This window comes from Syngnathus floridae, chromosome 3 (genome assembly GCF_059516105.1).
Source record: "Syngnathus floridae isolate MCC-2025c chromosome 3, RoL_Sflo_1.0, whole genome shotgun sequence".
NCBI lineage: Eukaryota > Metazoa > Chordata > Actinopteri > Syngnathiformes > Syngnathidae > Syngnathus > Syngnathus floridae.
The window spans coordinates 11,178,694-11,191,890 of NC_142415.1; the positions used below are offsets into that span (position 1 = coordinate 11,178,694).

The following is a 13,197-nucleotide window of genomic DNA, read 5'->3' on the forward strand; positions in this document are numbered from 1 at the left end:
AAATATTCCCTCGTTTGGAACATTTTGTGGCGTGAATACTTCCATTCACTGTTATTTCAAAGACATGCTCTTAATAATATTTCCAGTTGCGATTATGGAATGTAACAGAATAATAAATGGATCAAATATGTTCCGTTATTAAGTGACGTTTTGTTACCAAATATAGAAATACACGTCGGTTAAAGGATATGTCTTAAAATATGACAAATTGTTGAGCCGCATTTAGAAGCTTCAGGCAGCTTCACTTTACCTTTATCGTGCCCAAATTGCCAAGAAAGAGCGTCTTCTGATGACTTTGACCAAGTTGTGCTGCAAGAAAATGATAGAACAAAAAAACGTCGTTGTGCACACCACGATATTGCTATGGAACTCCAAGTCTGTGTTACATGATAGTTGCAGTTTATATATATATATATATATATTTTTTTAATGCATCACTTCTGTCCTCTGCAAGCTTCATTTTAGTCATCTTATTAAAGTGACGCGCTCGCTCTCATTTGGGAGGAGGATGATGATGGGGGAGAGAAGGAGGAGAAGGTGGGGGTCGGGGGTTGAGGAGGAGGACGAAGTCCGCTCTCCCTCCCTCCCTCCCTCCAGATCAATGCCCTGGCCACTCACTTTGTGATGTCTCGCGTGGGGGGAATGCTTTGAATACCTGCGACATGGTAGCGAGCATTGATTGTCGAGATTGACAGCACCAAAGAGTGAGAGAGAGAGAGAGACAGACGGACAGAGAGTTGGAGAGAGAGCGAGAGAGAGAAAGAGAGACTTGAGAAAGAGAGATAGATAGATTGAGACTTGAGAGAGAGAGCGAGAGCAAGAGAGCGAGAGAGTTCGAAAAAGAGGGAGGGAGATAAAGAAGAGCGCAACAAAAGCTATACTTGTACTTTTGGACAGCTCAACTTCTGCGAGCGCATGCGGGACCCCCGATTCTGATGCAGGCGCCGCGTTGACACAAAGAAGACTTTTTAACTTGAACCGTTCATTCACTTGTTTTGTTGTTACGACACGGAGAGGACACACGCGCCGCGTTCTCCTCGACTTACGTCGTCAAGGTAAACAACGCCTTTTACTTGCTTACCTCCGCATGTTGTCCACTTGTTTGTTCATCCAGTCCGGTTTAAAATTAAGAGGAGGCGTGGTCTGAAAAGAAACTACTTAAATAAACTCTATGTTGTTGCAAACAGTTAAAAAGATGAATAATAATAAGAAAAAAACTGCTACAGCCACAACAAGCTTGGTGCGCATGAGACAAGTGATGACTCAGAAGCGTTTGCGTTCACTCCAACCGTAAAGTCCCCGGAAAACTTGAATCTAAAGTCACTTAATTCACTTCTAACTATATTTTGTCTCCGAGTCGCCGAGCGTACACATTACACGCGGACACCGGCTCGAAACTCCCAACCTCATAACTTGTTCGCGGCGCGCAACGTCAATGACAGCGACATTTCCCACCTGACCCAGGACGCGTGTCGCACGTGTTTAAGTTGCTTTTTGGCACTTCACGTGTACAGCGCAACTTTAACCATAGCGTTTAAATCGAGAATAAATACGCGCCTGAATTACCACACACGCCGTTCGATTCTATCTCATCGTGTCTTATGTACACAACTGTCTTTAACCCGAGACTCTTTTTTTTTTTTTTTTAAGCCATCCTATTTTCTTCTTCTTAAATGACGGACATCGTCCGCGTTTAGCCTGGGAATGAACGCGCTCTCCCTTCAGTTTCCCAGAGGTCGGGGGAATTGACCTGTTAAGAATGCACAAGTCATAAATTAAATTGAACAATCGCAGTGCTTGCCCATTTACAGAAGACGCAGTTATCCTACATGCAACGCTTCTCCATTTAAGAGCAAAAGCCGGAAACTCGGCGATCTGGCGACGGCATGCTGAACTTTGTGAAAAGTGTAAATAAGCTTCAAACTAACCAAAACAAAACCCCAAATGTTTTCTTACAGTTTGAACGACTGCTTCCCAAAATTTAATCACTACATGTCAGGTCAAAATAAATGTTTATTTGTGGTATGCACTAAAGTCCGTTTTGGGGTTGTAAAAACGCAGATATTGTTTTTATTTTTTATTTTTATGATGACTTATAATTGCGCATGATTAGTGATAAATTAAACAATTGGAATGTAATTGCAGCAAAAATAATTTGCGATCCTATTTATTGCAAAACACAGAACCACCTATTACAAATAACCTTGAATTAGACATTTTCATTGTTTTACATTAAAACGTTTTTCGACTCGCTCGTTTTTGAGCAATTTGGTAGAAATTTCCTCCGGCGCCTTAAAGCACCCCCCGGCTTTAAGTTAAAAAAAAAAAAAAAAAATCCATTGCGCACCAACTTTATGCAATTGCTATTTGTTTGACAACACTTTGTGGTGCACAGCCGTGAAGTTTCCACATAAGGTAAGGTGGTCGTGGACACCAAATGCACGCGTCTAAATGGCACATGTATAATTAGACTGCCCATTCAGCACATTGTTGTGATGGCAGAGCAGGCTCATGAGGAGTGCACGCAGAGCGCACCAACTTCGCGCACATTTTCTTCATCTGGGATGCTTCCTCGCTTTCTGCGTGTTCTTTTTTTTTTGGTGTGTGCTCATTTCAAACGTGCGTTTAATTTGCGGTAAATTCACTCGTTTTATTGATGAACGCCAGACTAAATTCATTTGCCTTTGCGTCGATCACGTTTGTAATTTCAAATTGGTTGTTGTGTGTGTTGAGACTCCAAGCAGCTCTTGAACTCAGCCTCCAAAATGGAGATATAGTCAGGATTTTTTTTTTAGGACTGACGAGCATGAAGGGCACCTGGCACTTGTCTAAACATATTACGCACTCTGTCCAAGTCCAATGTATCGCTTTTGCAAGAGAAACCTTCGCCCTTGAACCATCATATATTGCTATTAAAACCATTATTGCCCTATCTCAGTCCAAAGTTGTTTAGTCTAAGTCCCACAAACTACATTTTCTTGAAGATCTACAAGTTTGATTCACTTAGCAGGAGCTTTTTGAAGAAAAAGTATAGCTGTGAGGAGGAGGAAAAGTGCATTTCATCATATTGCTTGTAGACATCTCTCTGAATAAGTACATACGGCTTTTGGTCCTGCTCCTCTCTCTGTGATGCACCAAATAATTTGCACACTAAAACAGTTGAGGCTGTGTGTGTTGTTGAATTTCACGGCTGTTAAATTTTTTTAAACCATTCAATTAAAACGTTGCAGTCGCCAACTTGAAACAGTCGCGATGCACAAGTCACCTTTAAATGACATTACGGCACAGTGAGAATTATTACGGGGAAAAATATTCGAGCATTGTCGTAAATGTTTAGGCTTCCATCATTCAAAGGGACTATTAGTCTAATAAACCAAGGTTTCGATTTGCTTGTGAGATTTAGCAATCATTCAAAGCGGCATCCAAGTGACAGGACGTGTGGCCACAGCAGGTGTGTGTGTGTGTGTGTGTGTGTGTGCGCGTGTCTTCGGATGGAGGGCTGGAGGGGCTTCTTCTGTTCTTTGTGGTACAAGAGCGTAGGGTAAACAAGATGGCGAGAGGTAAACAACAGAAGGCCTGGTAAAGTTAGAGCAGAAGGCCAGCAGATAATAAATGTGGCGACACATGTTGTGACATCTGTCTTAAGTGTTAAGCAATTTGCAGGCACTTTATTTCCGCCAGGATCTAAAGTGACAGGAATAGGCGGGCGTCAAATGTATAATCTGTCCATTCCGACGAGAAGTTACTGACAAGCTCGTACAGTCGTCAAGTCTCATACGGGATTATGTTCGTTTGCGTATTTCTTCACACTATTGTGCTTGTGTGCTTTAAGAGGCGGAAAGCCACAGTAATATGTGTGCAAATGAATAACAGCAATGAGGGTCTGGGCCTCCTCCGTCAGTAGTTATCAAACTTTGTACACCAAGTACCACCTAAAAAAGCACATCATATCACTAACGGTAAATGACTGTAGCATAGTAGGCCCAAGTAGTTATCAAGAACGCGACAGACGTTGAAAAACAAATGGTGCCTGAAGATGAAATACATGTAGTAAATTGTACATTGTAGTAAAAGTTAAATACAATCGAACAGCACTCAAGCAGTATTTCTGCGTACCACTTGAGGGAGCCCACGTAGCACTCGGGATACACGCGCCACACTTTGGGAAGTGAATAACACCGAATTGCTGATATTCAAGGATTAAAGATGAAAAAAGAAACATCTGATTGTGTGCATTTTCACAGAAACTGTCTAATTGCAAGAGTAACTTAAGTGGCCCATTTTGGTGTGTATCATTCATTCTCCCAACCAGTGTTTTTCTAAAAAATAATTGGCCATTTTCTTTGAGTCCATAGCATAGTTGCGCATAATTAATGTTGACTTCAAAATGCAACAGTCCAGCCTCTGTTGATTTTTCAGATTTTTTAAAAAAATTCTTTTTTATATTACACCACACATTAATATGTAGAGTTAATTGGACAGGCCTTGGTGGCTTTGACGCAGGTCTTGGCCGGTAATCGGGCGCAAGAATTAGTCGGGGTGATTGTTTTTTTTTCTGAATCAGATGAGCGCTCGTACAGTGGCTCAGTGAGGATGCTCGCCTTGATTGCCACATCAAAGAGGAACACGGAGCAACCCGGCAGTAATTAAAATGTGTTGGATTTTGGAGTGCCTTCACATACACACACGCGCACACACACACACACACACACACACACACACACACACACACACACACACACACACACACACACACACACACACACACACACACACACACACACACACACACACACACACACACACACACACACACACTATTTAGAATAATTTCTCGGACACTTACTCTAAGCCAGCGTTAACCTTAAACTACTTCCCTGGCCTTAAAATGTCGCAAAATATTGACACACTGACGTTGTAATTTTGTCCCCAGAAGGGAGGTGAGTCGCCGCAATGGCTGTGTAAACACTTATGTCCCTGCAACGTGAACAATACACACACACACACACACACACACACACACACACACACACACAGACACACACACACACGCATGCAGCTTGCAGACCAAGGCTGAGAACTGTCAGGTTGTGTGAAAAGTGTACAGGTGGTTGAAAGTGAATTTTAAACAAACTCCCATGTCAGTCGGTGCTTATTGTGCGGACTTTCGCTGATGAAATCCAAAGAAAACAAGTTACGCTTTTCCCCCTCTGGCAACCATTTGAAAGCTTTTGTGTAATTATTTGTACCACAGACGCATGCTTGGTGACATTAACCTTTGCGAACAATGTACATACATGAGTGTTCTTACAATATAGTGCTGAGCAATTGATCAAATTCAAATTGACACTATAATGTAGTGGAATGCACTTGTGGAAATGCTTGATAGAAATAATTCTTCTTATTAAGTGTACTGTATGTATTTAGCGTCTTAGTATATTCAGGGCTTATAGTGCAGGCCATGTTAACACATGATTGTTTCATAAAACATGAAACGTTGAAGTGATGGAGCCACACAAATGTGTTTGTATTATCGTTGCAATCTGATTTATGCTTACGCTACACTTGTTTGGTAGAATTTTGTAAAGTTGTTATAGTGAACGCCCAAAAGACTGCAATTCAAAGTATTAACGGCTCCGATAGCAGTGGATCAAAAAACTGCCTATCATACAAATTTATGGTTTATTTGCTTTTATTTTATGATATGTCTGGCCTAGAAGACTAAAACATTTATGCAAACTTGATCCAAATGAATTGTCTTTAAAAAGCAGCAGAAGTGCAGGATTACGCCATAAAGAAGCAGTGATCAATACTGCCCATGTCATTGACCCTCTGCAAACCCACGCTAGCGTCCCACGAGGGACCAAGGCAAAAGAGTTGAGTGTAGTGTTGGCTGTTGTGCTGCAGTTCGCACAAAAGGCGTCACAACCCACACCCGTCACCGTGCCTCCCATTATCCTCGGATCGGGCGTTCTCATAGACAAGCTCACACAAAGTGGTGAAGGACTCGGCACTCGTGACCTGTGTGAGATGGACACAGTGCAGCCTGCACTCACATGAATGTAATATTTGCTAGGTATAAGTACGAGTATGCACATCTGGTTACCGTGCATGATGATAAAATGTTATCAGTAAAATATGCTGTGTAATATTCGACTCCTGAAAGATAGTGTTTGACGGGCAAATATTTTTCTGTTTTGTGTTGGTCAGCATTTCTCTCACTCACAATGACATATTTAGACTTCCGATGTTTTCGTACCCGAGAAGCAAGAGAGGATCATTGTACACATCCTAACACAGGTCTCCCCTGTCTGTACGATTAGAAATGATGTAGTTGGTGAAAGCTGACAGACTGTCGCCTATCTGCCAGCTTGATCTGACATGAGACGTAAAATATGTTCCAGGCTTGTGACTTGGCCTGCCAATCTGGCCTCTTCTCTCCCAATTACAACCATAAAGATGCTGGAAGCCATTTTTATTGGCACGTGAATATTTTTGCATTCAGCTTGACATTGCGATGTGCACAATGTTGGGTGGTGGGGTTGCTGCATTTTTTTTTTTTTTTTTTGATGGAAACAAATACTCCTCAAAAACTCATTGTGAAGCAGCTCATGTGACATCTTGAAACAGGCGGGGGAAGTTATGGAAAAGACAGGACATATTGGGCTAGAAATCGAATTTGTGATTGTTATTCCAATGGAACACGCTGATGCCAAATATAAATCAATGTGACAAAGAGGGAGGAGGTGGAAAGCGTCTTATGGCTCAACTTCTGATGAAGTTAACCACAGTGTCTCCTGTTGCCGAGGTGTTTTGTTTCTGATTAATTTGTTTTAACACCGACTTGGAAGCTTTACATGGATATGCCCTTAATCTGAGAAAATGTACTCTCTGGCTTTGATTAAATAATTGAAGGCAATGATGATGAAATGATGGCCCAAGAAATGAAGTGACCTCAGACCCTTGAGAGCAAGTTTATTAACTCACAATTTAATCTTACCAAACAGTAAGTTATGACTTAATCATTATATTCTGAGTCATTCATTGTAGTATTGTTTTCCTTCTATTTACATAACTCAAGAATAGTTGGATTCCCACGATGTTTTTATGTAAAAAGAAACACATGACGGTAAGTCCTGTTCCACTGTTTTGTGTTTGATCCAAAACATGTGGATCACGAGTCAAAGGTCAAATTCTGTAGATGTACAGTATATCAGTTACAGTCGCGTTAGAAACGTCAAATCATGCCACATACAATGTGAGCTTTTTCTTCTGTCTGTAGCTGAAGGGCTCAGTATTCTGAGAAACGTACTGTAAGCTAAACAACAGCCTTGTGTTCTAAATAGCACACGTTTACTCTCTCATTATGTACGGTAGTCACCTGATTTGACGGTGATGTGACGCCGTGACTTTCCATGTGCATATGAAACACTCACAACTTCTTTGGTGAGAAAGCATGAAAGCATGACGTGTAAAAAATAATGTGAGTGAACATTGATCTGCTTCGAAAGCGACTGTAACAAGTAATGCCAAAAAATACCCTGCCGAACAATGAACTTAAGAAAATATTGGATTGCTGCACGTTTCTAAGCAAAGTGCAGCTGTGGTGAGGAAAACCCAGAGAGCCTGAAGAATAAAGCCAAGAAAGTAAGTTCTGCTATAATCACTTTCTTGAATGGGACTAAAAAAAGAGAAATCTGCTGAAATGATAGAGAAAGCTTGTGGTTTGGCCCGTGCTGTAAATTTCCCATGAGCCTCTTTGACAATCTGAGGGGATAGCCACTCTGGCACACGACACCAGCCCACATAGGGAACACACACACACACCCAGGCACGCATACACACACAATCAGAGGGTAAGCTTGTAGAAAGAGGATGATTGGCAGATAAACGGCAGGGGTCTTAGCTGGGTGGGGGCTGTCCGACATGAGCAGCAATGCTAAATCGCATTTTCTCAAAAATCATTTGCTGAAGTCAGTGGAACAGCAGCGTGGGATGTTTAAAAAAAAAAAAGAAAGACTGGATTTACACACAAAATATTTGCAATTATTCAAAGTGGAGTTTTTTTTAACCAAATGTTATACAAGTTTAAACCATGATGTACTTGCTATGACCGCAGCAGTTGGCTTGCCTTCACGCTGTCCATTGTCTAAATAGCAGCACACGCACAGCCATAACCATACATTAGCCAGCAATGTATCAATGTAAAGGATTGTTTTAAAACTGAAGCTAAATGTATATGTTTAAATGTATATGTTTAACACAAATGTCATTGGGATAAGGTAGTTTGTGCGTCATTCTTGCTACCGTTTGAAGCATGCGGAGAGTTACCATCTTCGGTTGAGGTAACGATAATGAGAGAATATCAAATGTTGTACGCCAGCCAAAGTTGGCCTCGGAAATGTGGAATCACTTCCAAGAGAATGTATACGAACGGAGAGTATAAGGAGCACGCTTGGACTCTTCCAACACAGAGTTGGTTGTGGTTGTGTGTCAACAGGGAGCAAAGCTTTATGTTGTCGGTTAGGGGTGGTGCTGAGGATAGACCGGGGAGGTACAATGTTCTTCCTCATCCTCAGAAAAAGCTAAATTTATTGGTTACCATCTGCAGGGTGGAGGAGTTTGGGTTATGGTCAGGCCAAAGAAAGGCTTCTAATTAAACAGTCATCATTATCAACTTGCGGCCAGTGATCATCATCTCCAACACTGCTTGTCCAAGATGAACATGGATCCTTGAGGCTTCACTTGAGGCCTGAATTAGAATAGAGGAAACAGCGGAGGAAAAAGTGCTAGCGAGGATTTTTTTTTCTTCCCCAATCTTGGCAGGATCGGCTTCACGAGGCCTTGCACCAAATCAGGTTTAAACAATTACCCGACATCAGAGAAAACCAGTAAAGCCTCAATGCTGGCACCGGCTTTTGCCTGCCATACTGAGCCCCGGCTAAGCTTTCAATAATTTCAATTAGCGTAAGAAGGTCTGCCACCAGTATGACTGCCGCAAGCGGAGCGCCCCTTTCGGGTTTGACAGCCCCCTAATATATTATTTCATGGTCTGATGTGTGAGTGACACAGAGGCACTCAGAAAGAATGGGGAAACGCTTATTAGGACCTAATTAAAACCCTGTGATTAAGAGGAAAGTGACTGTGATTAGGTGACCTGCAGATCATGTGGCAACATTGATGAATATTCAGAAGATGGAATTTATTAGTCTGGCTAGGTTTTGTGGCTTGGGAGACACTAGTGTCCACCCTCCTCAGTCTTAGCAGAACTGTTTACATCTATACTGTTTGATCATAAAAAATATATATAAACTCTTCTCAGATCATTTAGGTCCCTGTTAGAAAGAAATGTCTACGATGATGTCAAAGTGCGTCATAGGGTGCTCTTTTTGACCATGTCCATAAAAAAACAAACCAAAAATATGAAAAAAAAAAGTGATATACTGAAAAGCAGCTGAATGTTAGCTCTACAGTACATAATAATGGATTTAGAAAGAAATTCCAGAACAGCACAGGGATTTAGAATGGAAGAATCCACTCTTGTGATTTATCTGTTATTTAAAGAAAAATATATTTGATCTAACTAATATTAGACCCAACAATGGTGAGATTATCTGCAGATTTTCTGTCTCACACAATATACCGGTAACTTTTTTTTTCTCTCCAGAGATGTGCCATTAGAAATCTTTTGTGGGAGTGTGCCGAGGGGAGAATATTGTGAGATTTGACAATTTCACAAGTGACTTCCTCTTTAAAATGACACTGGCTTACCTGCCTATTACTCCTTTTGATTTCAGCAGTACATGCCTCTGCGCTCTGAGAGGTATTCATAATAAGCTTAAATTCCACTTTCTGCTTTGCTAAAAGGTGCTTATCTGTTGGCTATTCAAAAAAAAAAAAAGTAAGAGGGTGGAGTGTGGGGTTTAATATTTTTTCCATTTTCAACATTTTACCAATTGGCCATAGCGACCAACTTAAAAAAAAAAACAAAAACATTCTGTGTGATGAAGAGTGGGCACACACAAGCACATACAATATTGTACTGTGTATGTTCACATACACAAGCAGAGTCCTCATGGTTGGAAAAATATCGTAAGACCATTTAGGAATTGAAAAGAAGCAGCTGTGGAAAATGTTTTGTTTCCGTAGAAATAGAACGAGTAAGAGTAGAAATGCTAAATCATTTAATGACAATTTGTTGAAGTATTTTTCCTTTTGTGTTTTGTGTCATCAGCACTTTCCACGTTTACGCTCCGATCATAGCGCTCAATGTGTACGTATGTTAAGACTAGTTTGCAGTCTGTCACTTTGGACCGGTGCGACGTCAATTTGTCATATCGAATAATGAGGAGCATGTGTTGAACAAGTGAAATGAACTGGACTTGATCTTTCATGTGACCCACCTGTCATGCTTTCAGCACTGTTAACACCAACCTCATGTTACTGCCGTTGGGTTAGCCACTTAGAAGAACCTCTGTGTCCTGCTGTTCCGCACCGCACTCTGCTCACTCTTTTGGATCTGGGAGCTCTGCAACACGGGAGCAAATAAATCCAAGTGTGTACGCCAGAATTTCAGCGCTGAGTGTTTGACAGCGTAATACAAGCTACATCTTTGTCTCGAGCTTAATTAAAAGTGTGCTGTAAGGTTGTACAGATTCCCTCCTGCTGTCAGTCTGCAGAGTTTTACACTTTCTTGTCCCATGTTGTAATAGGCACACAGGACATGATGAGGCTGTAATAACTGCTTGGCAATGCTTTTATAAGCCCCCCTCCTCCCCCGATCTCCTCTAAATCCAACATGTACACTGAAATATGGCATACATGGCACACGCTGTGATGTCAGTTGTTATTACTGGACAACGTGAAGCAGTAAATTTGGGATTATTTTCCCCAATCTGCTGTACGAAGCGCATTATGTCACAAAGGCCACATTGTAGCTCTTTGGGTGTAGAGCGGCGTTGTCTGCCGCCTTCCCTTGTTCCGTTTCAGTCCAGACTGAAGATTTGCTTTATGCCCGTTTCCTTTCCTTGTGCTGGAATCAATGGACAATGGGCCTCATAGAATGGGAGAAAATTTAGAGCACTAGAGGGTGCAGATTAATAGGGAACAATGATATGACTATATACATATTTTGTTCTGTTTTAAATTCAAAATAATGATCCTGGATGTATTTGCTTTCTTTGCTGAATGATTGTTAAGCCTCTAATTTGGAACGGCCCAGAGTTGAGGATCCAATATGGAGCCTTCTGTTTTTCCCCCTCTAATTAAATTTCCCTTTAACATTTGCTGGCAGCAACCTCTTACCTTGTTTGACTTATTTATTGCCTGACTCTAGAGGTAATTTGACCTTTTATTTCAAAGGCTCTTTTTTCATCCAGAAAAAGAGTGTTAAAGTCAATTAAGCAAGTGATCAGTGGCTCAAACACTACATTTGTTTTCTCTGAAGGGAGCAGCCGACCCGAGGTGCTCTCAGCCCCCTCGTCCCTCACTCCTGGCCCTGCCACCCCGGGGGCAACAAGGGGGAGAGGTGAATTAGGAGGGAGAGATGCGGAGAAGGGGCGGAGGGAGACATGAGTGAGACGAGAAAGGGAGAATGGGGAGACCAAAGTGCCCTACAGTTCCTGCCATGTCGCTGGAGATTTGTGTCCTCCTTCTAAATCATTTCCCTCTTTAGAAGATTACGAAGGCGGAAATATTCTCAAACTCCCCCTAAATGCACTCATTTGCATTTTCAAACGCTGCCATATATTGTGGCATTTTAAAAAGAGGAGAAATGACCTGTGCACTTGTAAATAAGAAGAAATAGGAGGTTATAGTGTTAATTGTAAAAATGGCTGTGGGGCAAGTGGAGCCACAGTGAAATAATTCCATCATGATCCCTTTTACACTGTGGCTACTATTCTTAAATTTCCTTGACGATTGCTTCTTTTGTACTGTATGTCATTCATTCCATCCAAACAAATTCCTTAAGAGATGCTGCACAACAACATGCAATGGAGTGATGTCACCTACTTGACCACAAATGTTTTCCACCTAAGCCCTCAGTTGGAAAATGACTATTGGTCAACCTAGGACACTTTTGCACAGCAATAAAAGTCATTGGTGGAAAACTATGTCACTCCCAAATTGTGCTCAATGTTTCTTCTGGGGAGGAAAAAATGCATAATTTTTAGACACCATTGCCTTGTTGTAACCTGATCATTTATGGATCACTTGTTTCCTTTCTGGTTTAATTCACCATGTGATTGATTTTCAGTGCAGTGTTGGAAAAGATCCACACTAAGCTGTGCCTGAACTGGGGGATCATTTGAATACAGATGCTTGTGGCTTCAGCCTTGTCACTGGCAACCACTTTGAGCATTGAGACAATTGCAGATTGATTTGGTTGCTTCGGATGAAAGTAGCAACTCATTTGTGCAAGGAAGCAATTTGTAGATATTAATCTTTATTGTGGACATGTAAACCCCATAAGACATTATTGTACTTAGGCAGCTATAGAAAATACCCATTATTGTACTTGGGCAGTGATAGAATATACCCATCCATCCATTTTCTGAAATGGCAATTAAGTGTGTTTGCTTAAATGTGACAATGTTCTGATTTTCCTGACATAATAACTGGGGGTCATTTTGTATATCGTCTCTTAAAGTACCTATGCCAGCAAGATTTGAGCCTCACTTCATTAATCCTCCCAACCCTTCTTGAGTCTCTGACCAAAACTAGGCAATTTACTGACTAGCATGATTTTTAAGCATGGACTCTGATAATGGCATGCACTAGGTCAGACTGACAGTTTTCGTTTTCATATAATATGGCTAAATGTTTTTTTTACATTCCCCTTTTAGAGCAGAGGCTAGTATATGTTATTTACACATACCAACATTGTGTTCTAATGTAATGAATATAATTTACTTCCCACCATAACTTGAATCAAAGTAAACAAATACATTAACCGTTCACTGTATTTGTTTTTGTTTTATTATCTTGCTTTTGCTAGAAGATCACCTCTATGCATTTAGGTGCATTTACAAGAAATATACTGTATGTATGTATGTGCATGTGGGCGGCTGCGTACAGAGTGATGCCCCTGCTGATTCTGCTCGTTGAGCTCTTTGTCCGGCACCACTCAGTGTGTCTGCCTCCTCTGGAGACTGGCAGCTTTCTGTAGTGTGCCTTCACAAAGGCCCAGCCTCTTTT

At 41.3% G+C, this 13,197-nt stretch overlaps 1 protein-coding gene across 5 annotated transcripts in view; it reads left to right on the top strand.

Annotated features, from left to right (window-relative positions):
- The first annotated feature begins 613 nt into the window (after positions 1 to 613).
- sox6 (SRY-box transcription factor 6) overlaps positions 614 to 13,197 on the top strand; it is a 123,309-nt gene continuing 110,725 nt past the window's right edge. For 4 of the 5 annotated variants that reach the window (XM_088370863.1, XM_088370866.1, XM_088370868.1 and 1 more), the window contains exon 1: positions 614 to 1,055. The gene's annotated coding sequence lies outside the window, so the exon portion shown is untranslated. The remainder of the gene's footprint in view (positions 1,056 to 13,197) is intronic. The other variant, XM_088370865.1, reaches the window with a different exon arrangement.